The 10,814-nt window shown below is 37.8% G+C and overlaps 1 long non-coding RNA gene across 1 annotated transcript in view; it reads left to right on the top strand.

Annotated features, from left to right (window-relative positions):
- Positions 1-1,701: 1,701 nt before the first annotated feature.
- Positions 1,702-10,814, top strand: part of LOC142409210 (uncharacterized) — a 74,961-nt gene continuing 65,848 nt past the window's right edge. Inside the window, exon 1 of the long non-coding RNA XR_012775541.1 lies at positions 1,702-1,717. This is a non-coding gene — a long non-coding RNA (uncharacterized LOC142409210). The remainder of the gene's footprint in view (positions 1,718-10,814) is intronic.

The raw sequence follows: 10,814 nt of genomic DNA, 5'->3' as shown, positions 1-10,814 counted from the left end.
GTTGAAATTACCTTTACAGGAATAGCAACAGATGGTCTCTGTATCTTCCCCTCCTACTCATCCAAAGCTCTCAAGGCTGCATTCCTAATCAACCAAAAGCAGGCATCCCACACCCATGCCAAGAGGAATAACCTGAGCATGCAAGCTCTGCTTTGAATTAAATGTTAAAGGCACGTACCCTATATTGTCAGGTAACAAGAACTGACAATATAATAATTAATTCAGCTATAATTCTGCCCATCTACACTTATGTCCTGTTACTCAAATTCCAGTGCTGCAAACAAAATTCTCATTAAGTGCTAATGATTATAATCATATAACTCTTGATAGCATATTGTTGTCAATAATTGCATACACACATTCTTAAGTTGGAATCTTTCTTTATTAAAAATACATTCCCTTTTAGGGACTTCAGTTACTTGAATGTGGAGTGAAAGTAAATTAGGCTGTAGCAGGCGTTGCAGCTATAGTTACTACTTCTTCCATTATTGCAAGTTATTATAAGCTTGTATGATTGAAACTGCTATAGATAAGCATACAATAATATTTTCACTGTCACCATGATCACTGACTGAGATAAGAGCTTGATGTTCTATTTTTGTTCAGGATAGAGAAAAACAAGGAGGGGAAAATGGGGGGAAAGGGCTTCATGTCTTGCAATGATATGCAAAAAAAAAAAATTCTAAGCCTAAAGCAGGCCCACACATACGTCAATGATGACACACAGCGCTGAGAGGATTTAGTGTTAAAGGGACGTCTGTTAATTTTATTTGCAAGAGAGAAGAGAAAGCATGCACATTCAAGATACTTGTTGTATCATTTTTAAATCAAGGCCATCTTTTTCTCGGTGGTAAACGTGAAATGTTTTTAAAGGCCAGACTTAGCATAAAATCTATTGGTTGCTATGGAGACCACTTACCACACAGGACTGCACTCTGTGTTCGACTGTGATTTTCTCTATTCAAAGGTTCGGCATTGTCAAAAAACAAATTAGTTTTTCAGTTGTTTATCGCAAAGTTCATTATGAGAAAGGTAATAAATAATAAGGTATTTTATTCGTGTGTGGATAGGTGCCATATGTGAATTAACCAGGGCACTATTCCTTAAATTTGCTATTTTAAAATAATTATAGCAAAATTGGCTATTGTTAGGAAATAAAACAGATTTTGATCGTTCTGTGTATATGAATATGAAGCAAAGCAGGTAGTTGGAAGTCTGATCCCAACAAAATTACATGGTAATAAGGCTTTTCACACCTACACAGCACTTAGTAACAAAGCACTGAAAGAGAAAGAAAGATTAAGCCCTGCTAGAGTAAAACTTTATACCTGAGGTGCATTACTTCTCTCTTTATGAAAGGAAAGGTGGGTTCAGGACCCAGTGCTCTCTGAATTATTCATGCTGTCTTTTGCATCTCAGATCTTTAAGGTTGAAACTGGTAGGGGTTGTTATTAGCAGAAGCACAAATGTAACTGGGTACAGCAGTTCAGTGAAAACCTGTTCAGCTGCTTCTCCTGAAGTGTTTGTCTAATTACAGCAAATACTTTCTGCCAAACTGCCTAGCACACCCACCCCAGAGAGAACTCATCCAGGGAGGAGGCACAAAGCGTTTCCTCTCGAGTTTATTTGAAACTGAGGCTAGTCAACACCTCCCAAGATCTGGGTGAGAGCGACAATTTATAGAAGTACCAAGGGAAGCCTTTTACATTACCTAAAGGTATTTCAAAGACAAATTGGTGTCAGCGAGTTTTTCCTCACTTTTTTTTTTATAACATTTTAGTCTAATTTTTAATTACTTGAGGAATATATAAGTACGTTACTTTCAGCACTTAAGATTTCCTCCTGTCACCTCCTTGGTGCATTCTGGAACCTGGCGAGCCAAACTCAGAGCTGCTGTAAGTGGTGCAGCTTCACTGGCTTCAGAGAAATCCTGGTGCTGCTTTCAGGAGTGTGTGGTCTCACTCCCTTTATAGGCCAATGATAGGACTCTAACACAGCACGGTAACAGCAGGTCTCAGCTCAGCTCTGAGGTTTCTGTGTGGATTTTGTGTGTTAAACTATTCATTTGGCTTTTATGTAATGGGTAGGTTTTGTGTAGTGCAGGTTTTCCTTAGTGTTTTTGTAGGACCACTAGGTAAATGAAAGAATATCTGAGACACAGTGATTTGTGGTGGTCATTTTTAGAAATTCTGCATCTGTGGGTAATGCAGTAAAGTTTGCTTATTTGCAAATCTAATTTGTTGACAAACATTTGTGTGCATATAAGTTATTTAGAAGGTTTAACTTTCCTAGACAAATCAATCTTCTACTGGATACCAACTGTACGGTGTCAAGCCCTGATAATTAACATGTTGCAAACATGCAATTAAGACAAATCAGTTTGAAACACATAAGAAAAATGAAAGCAAAAATGAAAGCATAATTTAATTCCAGCTATTGTCAGTCTCTTCAAGAATTATTATGCAGTTGGCCTCCTCCTGTGCAGCTCTATGTTTTAGCAGAGTGTGCACTGTTTCGCACTGCATGCAAAGTAACTAAAAAAGAAATGAGTCTTTAAAATGGAATGCTCCAGTTTAAACAAGCCAGTGGGGGCTACTTAGGCAAAACTAACCAGTGACACTATGTTTATAGTAATAGACAATGGTATCTGACTCATAAATGGTGCAGAAAAAACATGCTTGATAAGCCTACACTGAAAGTGTCCTATTATTATTAATAATAGAAAACTTCTCTCCCTTAGAATAAGCTTTTAATTTTTCTTTGTAGTCAGGTTTTTGCCTGAGCTCTCCTGTTAACATCTTGCCTGTGTTTTTTCTTTGGTTCCCTCTGGCTCCTCTAGACAACTCAGTAGGGACCTGCTTTTCCTTCTGTGTTCTGCCAGAGTTCATTAGGGTGCCATAGACTGTTAATAAAGCAGAATTTTTCGCCTACCACATAGAATGGAATAATACTGTCTTTAATCAAAAGTAAATGTACTAGGAAGCTATCTCTATCTGATTCAGCTCTCCTTTACTTCTACTTCTAAAGCAATGTGACAAGGGGCAGAGTACTAGAGAAGACATTGTTTCTAGGACTACTTTTTCAAGTGAATGAAGCATTCCTCAAAGGTACAGCATGAAAAAAGTAATCCCTCTGCTCACAAAACAGGGAGATACCATACAAGATTCCCATACAAAATTACTAATCTACTAACATGACCTGAATGAGATATAAAGCAGAATATTTGTTTCCATTTATATCTGGAATGCTATCAAAACTTTTACAGGAATGTTCATGGGTAGGAATCTGCTTCTTGCTGTGTTCTGAGGTTCTCAATCTCTCTGCTTAAACTGAGATCTCTCTGAAAAAAGTTTGGGCTTGGCTTAATATCACTAGCTGTACTCTAGGTTCTGCAGAACATCAGTGTCGTTGACAACACAGTGATAGCCATCTTGGAGAGATGCAAGGTTGGTATTTTCAGTGCTTTTCAAAATGAAAATCAGTGCATAGTTCAATTTGGAAGTTTCACATGGGTTTTACTGTGTCCATACTTGATCATAAATCATACTAAAGTTGAACATTTTTCCTGAATAGAAACTAAGCAAGGTTTTAATGATTTTCCATCATGTTTATAGTGCATTCTATTCAAAATTAATCCTCCTCTTCTTGTGGAAAAGTGGTAATGAAAAATGTGATACCATTTTTAGACTGGAATTTACCTGTTTCTAGTGGTTAGTTCAGTGCAGTACTCAAGTCATGGGATACGTACTGGACTCTGCAATAGACATTAAGAACAAAGTAACTCTATGTTCAGGGAGCAATGTCTGCATTCAAAAAGAAGTGATGTTTTTTCAGTTAAAAGTTAGATCACCTCAGATGACATTCCTCATTTAAAGTTCAATAATTTGAATGAGTTAAAATCAGAGGAGATGCTATGTGCGTGAGTTCAAGGTATTTGTAGAAAATAGCCTTCAAATGATGACCTAAAATGCAATCAGAAAAAATGAGTCTGCAAAGCTTTGTTCTGTTACTATGAACTTTACTACTTTCATATATGAAAAATTGCAATGATAGAGAGGAAAAGGTTGAGAAATGGGAGCTGGAAATTTAATTATGGGAAAAATTCCTTAAAGATTTATTTGACAGACAAGTAATATACCAACCCAAATAGTTGAATTATCCAGCCCAGGTTCAAAATGGCAAATAAAAGAAACTATTCTTCAGTCCTTTACCAATTACTAAGTAATCAACTTATTTGATCCAATTGATCTTTTCTATCTTAATTTTTCTAATTGTTTCATATTTCAAAAGTAAACTCGTCTACCAGGATGAACTAGGTAATTTTCTGAGTCTGTAAGAGCATAGCACTTTCTAAACTATTTGTTTAATAATTTTGAAATGTAGCTTTGGACAGTTACATTATTAATAGAGTTACATAATTAATAACATATTCTTATATGACAATCATTCCTTAATCTACTTGTTGTGGTTGGTTAGTAAGGCAGAATAAACTGTAGTATCCGTGAGTCTCTGTAGTCAGCCTTGTATCTTTGTGCTGCCATGCAAACAATTAAATTACATTTTCAATAAAAACTCCATACAGGCACGTTTGACCCAATATTGGGCAAACAAAGCACTGGCATTGCTCGTATAGTATATCATCCATCTAGAAAAGATGAATCAAAGAAAATGTACACATAACAAAAATGCCCTAAGCTATTGCAGGAAAATCCTTATTGGTTTCCTGCATGGGGTGGGTCTTTCTTAAAGGGAGTGATTCTGTTTCCCTTTCTCAGCCCCTAGTACTATCCTTGTGTCCATCGGATTTGGAAGAAGACAGTGCTTGTAGTCATATTCTTAAGGACTGTGAGGACTTTGGTTTTTAGAATACAAATCTAGGTTGCAACTTTACTAACTGAATAATAACCACAAATCTTGGCCTGTTTTTCTCCTGTCTATGGTGTTTCTGAATATCCTTACCTTCAGGACCTTCCTGTCTCTAAAATCTCAAACAGTGTTTATTCTACTTACAACCCAAAGGTTGTATGGAAAATGCTGACTGATGCTCTTCTATGGAACCTGGATTGTGTGGGACTTCTACAAAAGATGGTGTTAATAGTGGAGTAATGGTAAACATAAATTTGCAAGAAGATGACAGGAGTGGTGTTAGAAAGGAGAGAGATTGAAATAACCAGAGTTATTTCTGTTAGACTTCTGCAAAATTTTTGCTATTTTGGGTTGGATTTTGGATCTGAATTTATATCCAGACTGCCCTTGGGAACTGCAATGCAGCTATCAAATATCACTGGCATTTAGCATTAGTTTAGGGAGTAGGTAGGAAAAGAGCCAAAGCTGCATGGCAGTGAGAGAGGACAGAAATGGAACTGAGCAAAGTAGGCAAGTGACCAGCCATAATTTATTAAAAACACAAACCTGATTGTACCCATTTGTGATGCTTCTTGCAATGTTCAGTGTTTTCTGTTTAGTCACAAATTTGCTACCATTTTTCCTCTCCATCCTTTGGGATTTGCTGGAGGAATTCTTTCCCCAAACTACAGCCCAGTAGTGAGTTCTGGGATACAGAAGTACCTGCGAGCATTGCACCAAAACTCACAATGTAAGTAAAAATGGGTAACCTCACTTTTTGGAGACTGAGTGGGATTTTGTCTTGTCCAGGTTAAAAGTGGGAAACTCTTTTTCCTGCTTCACTATTGCATACACTTCTCACCCACAATACTTTGAGGTTAAGTGTGCATCTTTATAAAAAGTTAGTTTTCATCCCAGACCTCCTGGGCAAGGAAATCTTTTGAAATGCTTTAGGAATCAGACAAGCTGCATATGCAAAAAGTCGCCCTCTGTCCAGTGGCCTCTCTTCCTGTGGAAAAAAGTGCTAATTTAATTTATTGAACATCTGAATCAAAACAGAAGTAATTTTTTATCGTTCTGAAGAGCGATGGGATACCTAGGTAGGGATCCACTGTCTTGTGTTTTTCTAGTTTAAAGATGCAATGATTTCTAGATAGCTACAAGTTCACTTAATAAAGGGAAAAAAGCAAATGTATATAATCAAAACAATTTATTTTAAAGTGAAAACAGAAGTAAAACTTTATCAAGTGCACTCAAAAGGGACAAGGCAAATTTACTGGCTTCTGTGAGCTGTAATTATTGAAATTGATTTGCTTCACTTCAAGAACAATTGCTTATCATTGATCTGGATTCATACAGTCTCTGACCTCACAACGCCAAAAGACTGACGGTGAGTTTAGCTAGATTTACTTGTACCACCAGCGGCACGTAAAGTACAGAAGGAAGTATAGAATGTATATTAAAAGATTTACATTAAAAATTTACATAAATCTGCATTTAAACCATGGCTACTCAAGAAAGGGACTATGTTGTAACCAACTGGTATTCAGATGCACCATACTGAACTTTGTGCTGTGGACCCTCTTAACACAAAGGTGTGTGTGTACTGTCCAGATCCCAGAACACCTTGTCTCTATTTAAGGTTGAAGATTTTTTCATTTGTATGTCTTAGATTCCTTTTTCTGCCAAATGACAGTACTTATTTTAGTTGTTATCAGACTTCTAAGCAACTCACTGATGAGAATAATTTTTCCCTAACTGAGAAATGTGTAGGTTTATAAGCTCTGTTTTGTGTCATGACGCACTGAAAAATCATTTGGATTTCAATTTGCTAATGAATATGTTATAATAAATGAAAAGATGGATTATTTCAGGTAGATGTGTCACTATTGTTGACATCTATTACCTTCTTTGTGCGAATGTATTTGTAAGTTTAATTCTGTGTGACCTTGAAACTTGCAGGCTAAAGAGTACTGCCGTCTTCAGTAGAGAAGAGCTGACACTAGCAAGCACTGGTTGGCACCAAAGTGAGCAGAATTTAATTGCCTGAAATACTTTTAAAAGAATAAAAATAACTTTTTTTTTTTTTTTTCCCTGATTGACAAGACAGACACTAGGCTACAGAGGCTCTCCTTTCCCTGCTTCTTATGTCTTCCTTTTGTTCTGGGGCAGTGATCTGTCCATTGAAGTAAATGCTACTATCCAGAAATCACAACACACTGAATAATTCCTCAGTTGTGGCACAGCCAGCTGATTTGTAATTCTGTCTGTTCATACTCATTTCAAATGGCTGTTAAAACAGAGCACTGCACACCCACATCTCTACCATATCCTTCAGCAGTACTTAACAAATCGGTTCCCCAGAAATCAGTTCTCTTCACTGAAGAGTTGCTGCTCCACTGCACACAGAGAAAGTCAGTCCTGTGCCACAGAAACAGCTGAAATACTGGCATTCACTTCAGCGAAGTCTGTTTATAACTGAGAGTATTAGTGTCCACAGCTCAGATCTTGACTAGCCATCTCTGCTTGTAAAAGTTGTCATCACTTTTTTCCACAACAGAGAGCAAAACAGAGCAAGGCTCTGCATATGGACGTGCATATGTACATGGTATTGCACGTGTCTCCATTTAAAAATGAGTTTGAGGGTGGAGGAATATTTCCTCCTAGTGATATTGTTGCTCTCTTAGAAACTGTACCTAAAATACCGTGGCAGAAAACTGCAATCATTTTATACAAATGAAGCCTAGCAAACACTGTACCTTCCTGTAGTGCGTGTGCCTAAAAGACGACTAAATGATGATGATTTCACTGTGTCAGGAGATGTAATCATACAACTAGACCTTAAAATAGCAGCAAATTTAGCTCTAGAAGGAGATGGTAAGAGTAACTGTAATCAGTGTTTATAAAAATGAATATTTGAGTTATGAGAAGTTTGAACTAATTCCTGTGTGTGTACGTGTAGGTACAACTTGTAGCCCACAGTCATTTTGTTTATAGTCCAGAGCGTGTGTTTGGATGTAGGTTCCATATTCTGCAACAGAATAAGCACTGTCTCTGAAAGCTGATGGGGCTGGGGAAGGGGAAAGCAAGCTCAATATGTGACAAGAAAGATTTAGATTTAGCCTCTGCAGAAATACTGGATTCTACTAGACAGTGTAATCAATGAAAGGATTTAGGAGAAAGAGCCTATGGACCTCTTTAAAGCACAAAAAAGGGACATTTATCTGCATTATGTCCCTTGCTGCAGTTCACATTTTCAGCTGGCTCAGTGTCAATAGCAGCTTATGATTCTGTTAGCTTTACACAGGGAGAAATCATACCTAGATGATAGATGTCACTTGTGGATTTTTCTTTGTCTTTTTTCCCATGCACTCAGTCCGCAGTGTATTAGCAGGTTATTCTCCTGTAATTTTGAAAGATGCACAGCAAATGTAACAGAGGTAGTTGGTAAATAGTTATATATTCAATTTACAAACAGTTCTGAGTAGTTTAGCATTCTCATGGCTTCTGCTTACGGCATTAAATTGAGGTGAACAAATGGATGGCATGAACTCAATGAAAGAAAAAATTGCCTGATTTTAATGACTGAGGTACAGTGGGATATATCGGACTGGTAACTCCTAGAATAGCAGATCACACTCTCCTGTCATGGAATGGTGTGATTTCAGAAATGGGTTTTAAAGGGGAGGTATTTGGTATTCTGTGTTTTAGCAGGTTGGTCTTTCCTATAGGTACCTGAACTAAGTAGATAAGCTTTCGTAAACATTTGATTCAAATGATGTTTTCTCTGTTTACCTGTCCACATTCATGCCCCTCAGCCTGAGTTTTTGTTGAGCCAAGGAACCTGAACTTAAATTATGCCAGAGCACACACTTGCTGTGCCAGTCACATTTCTGTAATGTAAATACAGACAGATAACTTAGGAAAGATGAGACAGGGAAGGGTTTGTGTACTGTGGGTACTGCACCAAGCAATGTAATAGCGTGTTGTTCACCTAGTCTAGGCCTGTCTGAGGTAACTGTTTGTTAATTGCCCATGACTGGACATAATTGTCTGGTGATCTTTCCAGGTACTGTCTGAAATTAACTCTATTTACTATTTTGACTTATATCAGGGAAGCATATTTCTCAGACTTTAGCTTCTTGCAGCAATGACTGGCTTCATTACTGATTCATATGGAGATGTAGCAGTCTGTTGTGTAATGCTGACTTGAAATTGAAACTATAATACAGACCGGACACAGTTTCCCGTAAGAAAAATAAATAAAACATCTTTCTTCCTTTCCAGGCACTATTAAAAAAAAAAAAATCAATGGAGCTCTCTAAAGTTATTATAAAATCCATTAAAGATAGCAGCTTTGTTTGAAATGGCTAGAGTGCATCTTTGTTAGCTCTGCTATCTGTTGTTCTTAGGTATGACTTTGTTTACCAGCTGACAGAAGTCCTAAGCTTAAACACAAGTCAGAAAAGGATTTGCACTCCAATTATGGTTTGTTAGTATCTGAAGTGTGTATAATCGTATGGCAGAACTCAAAGCCAAAGGTGGTGTACGTCTGCTGAGTGGCTGCAGAGATCTGCTCCAAGTCCAGGTGTTTCTTTAAGTTCAGTGAGCTGGAAGCTTCCTTTTCCCTACATGTTTTCCCTTGATGATGTTTTTGCTCCATATCTAAGCACCGAGTCTGAGACAACACTATTGAGAGCATCCAGAGAAATTTGGAAGAGCAGCTTTTTCCTCTCTGGAACTCTGAACCCAGCTATTGCTTGTGGACTGCTGTTGTGCCCTTATTGGCCTTTTTGGCTCTACCTTAAGGTGAGAGCAAGCACAGGAGCACTGGGCCACTATGACAGTGGGTTTTGAGGTGCTGTTGCATCACTCTTATGGAGTCTGGAGCTGTGACATGACATGCAAACATGCCAAAGTGTGCTCCCCTCCATTTCTGCAAACCCCTGCAGATCTTTCCATCTTTAGTAGCCATGTCAGCAGGAGCTGGTCTCTGTACAATGTCTTAATGAAAATATTAACATGATGATTCATTCCATTTTATCAGTCACTGCTGAGGGGTGAAGTGCGTCTGTGTCAGGGGGAACTTAACAATAACACAGGTTTTCCTCTTAGTAGACTGTGTTTAAGTAAACTATGCAATGGCTTTTCCCATTCATCTCCTTGAATAATACGTTCAAAACCCTACTTTTAAAAGTACCTGTAATATTAATGCCTTCTGAAAACTGTATTGGGCAGGGGAGCTGATAAAACAAGCAAGCAACTTCATTGATGTGGTGTCATACTTGGCTTTTCCCCAAAATGTAAGTTAAGTTTTGTGTGTCTTGAGCTGTCTTACCATGAGCTGTGAGTGACTGCAAGATGGTGGACAGCTCTTCCAAGTGGGTCTTCTAGACTTCACTGTAAATTTTGACATTATCTTAAGTATAGAGCAACATACAGAATCTGAGAATAAGGGTGCATTAATCCTCTTAAAAGTGATGGAAACTTCATGTGGCTCACATGACTGCCTATTTCACTTGCATAGGCCTTGAGAATGATAAAATCGGTCTAATTCCTGGAGTCCAGGAATCAGTTAAATCAGTCTGTCAATACACATGATAAAATCTGGTTTATTCATGTATTGAACCTTTCCTGGGCCCTTTTCAACATGTGGCATGGGAAAGGAGCTGAGCTGTCACCTGGTGTGCATAAACCTTAAATGAATGCAGAATCACATTGTCCTCTCAGTTGAGTATGAGGATGCTTTAATGTTTTCCAATTATATCTTCTTACTAACATTGTTTTCCCCTCTTTTTCGATGATAGTCCATAGTGTCTAATGTACCCACTACGTAGATTCCCAGTTTGTGGATTTAGTTTAGTTTCCATGCTGAATTAGATGAATCTTCCTGGACTGTAGTCAGAAGACACCTGCAAAGATTTTCACCATCTGAACTTCAGTCCTCTGTTGTTGTGGCAGTTTGTCTC

The sequence above is a fragment of the Mycteria americana genome, chromosome 4 (assembly GCF_035582795.1).
Source record: "Mycteria americana isolate JAX WOST 10 ecotype Jacksonville Zoo and Gardens chromosome 4, USCA_MyAme_1.0, whole genome shotgun sequence".
Classification (NCBI taxonomy): Eukaryota; Metazoa; Chordata; class Aves; order Ciconiiformes; family Ciconiidae; genus Mycteria; species Mycteria americana.
This window is presented reverse-complemented; position numbering and strand designations above follow the sequence as displayed.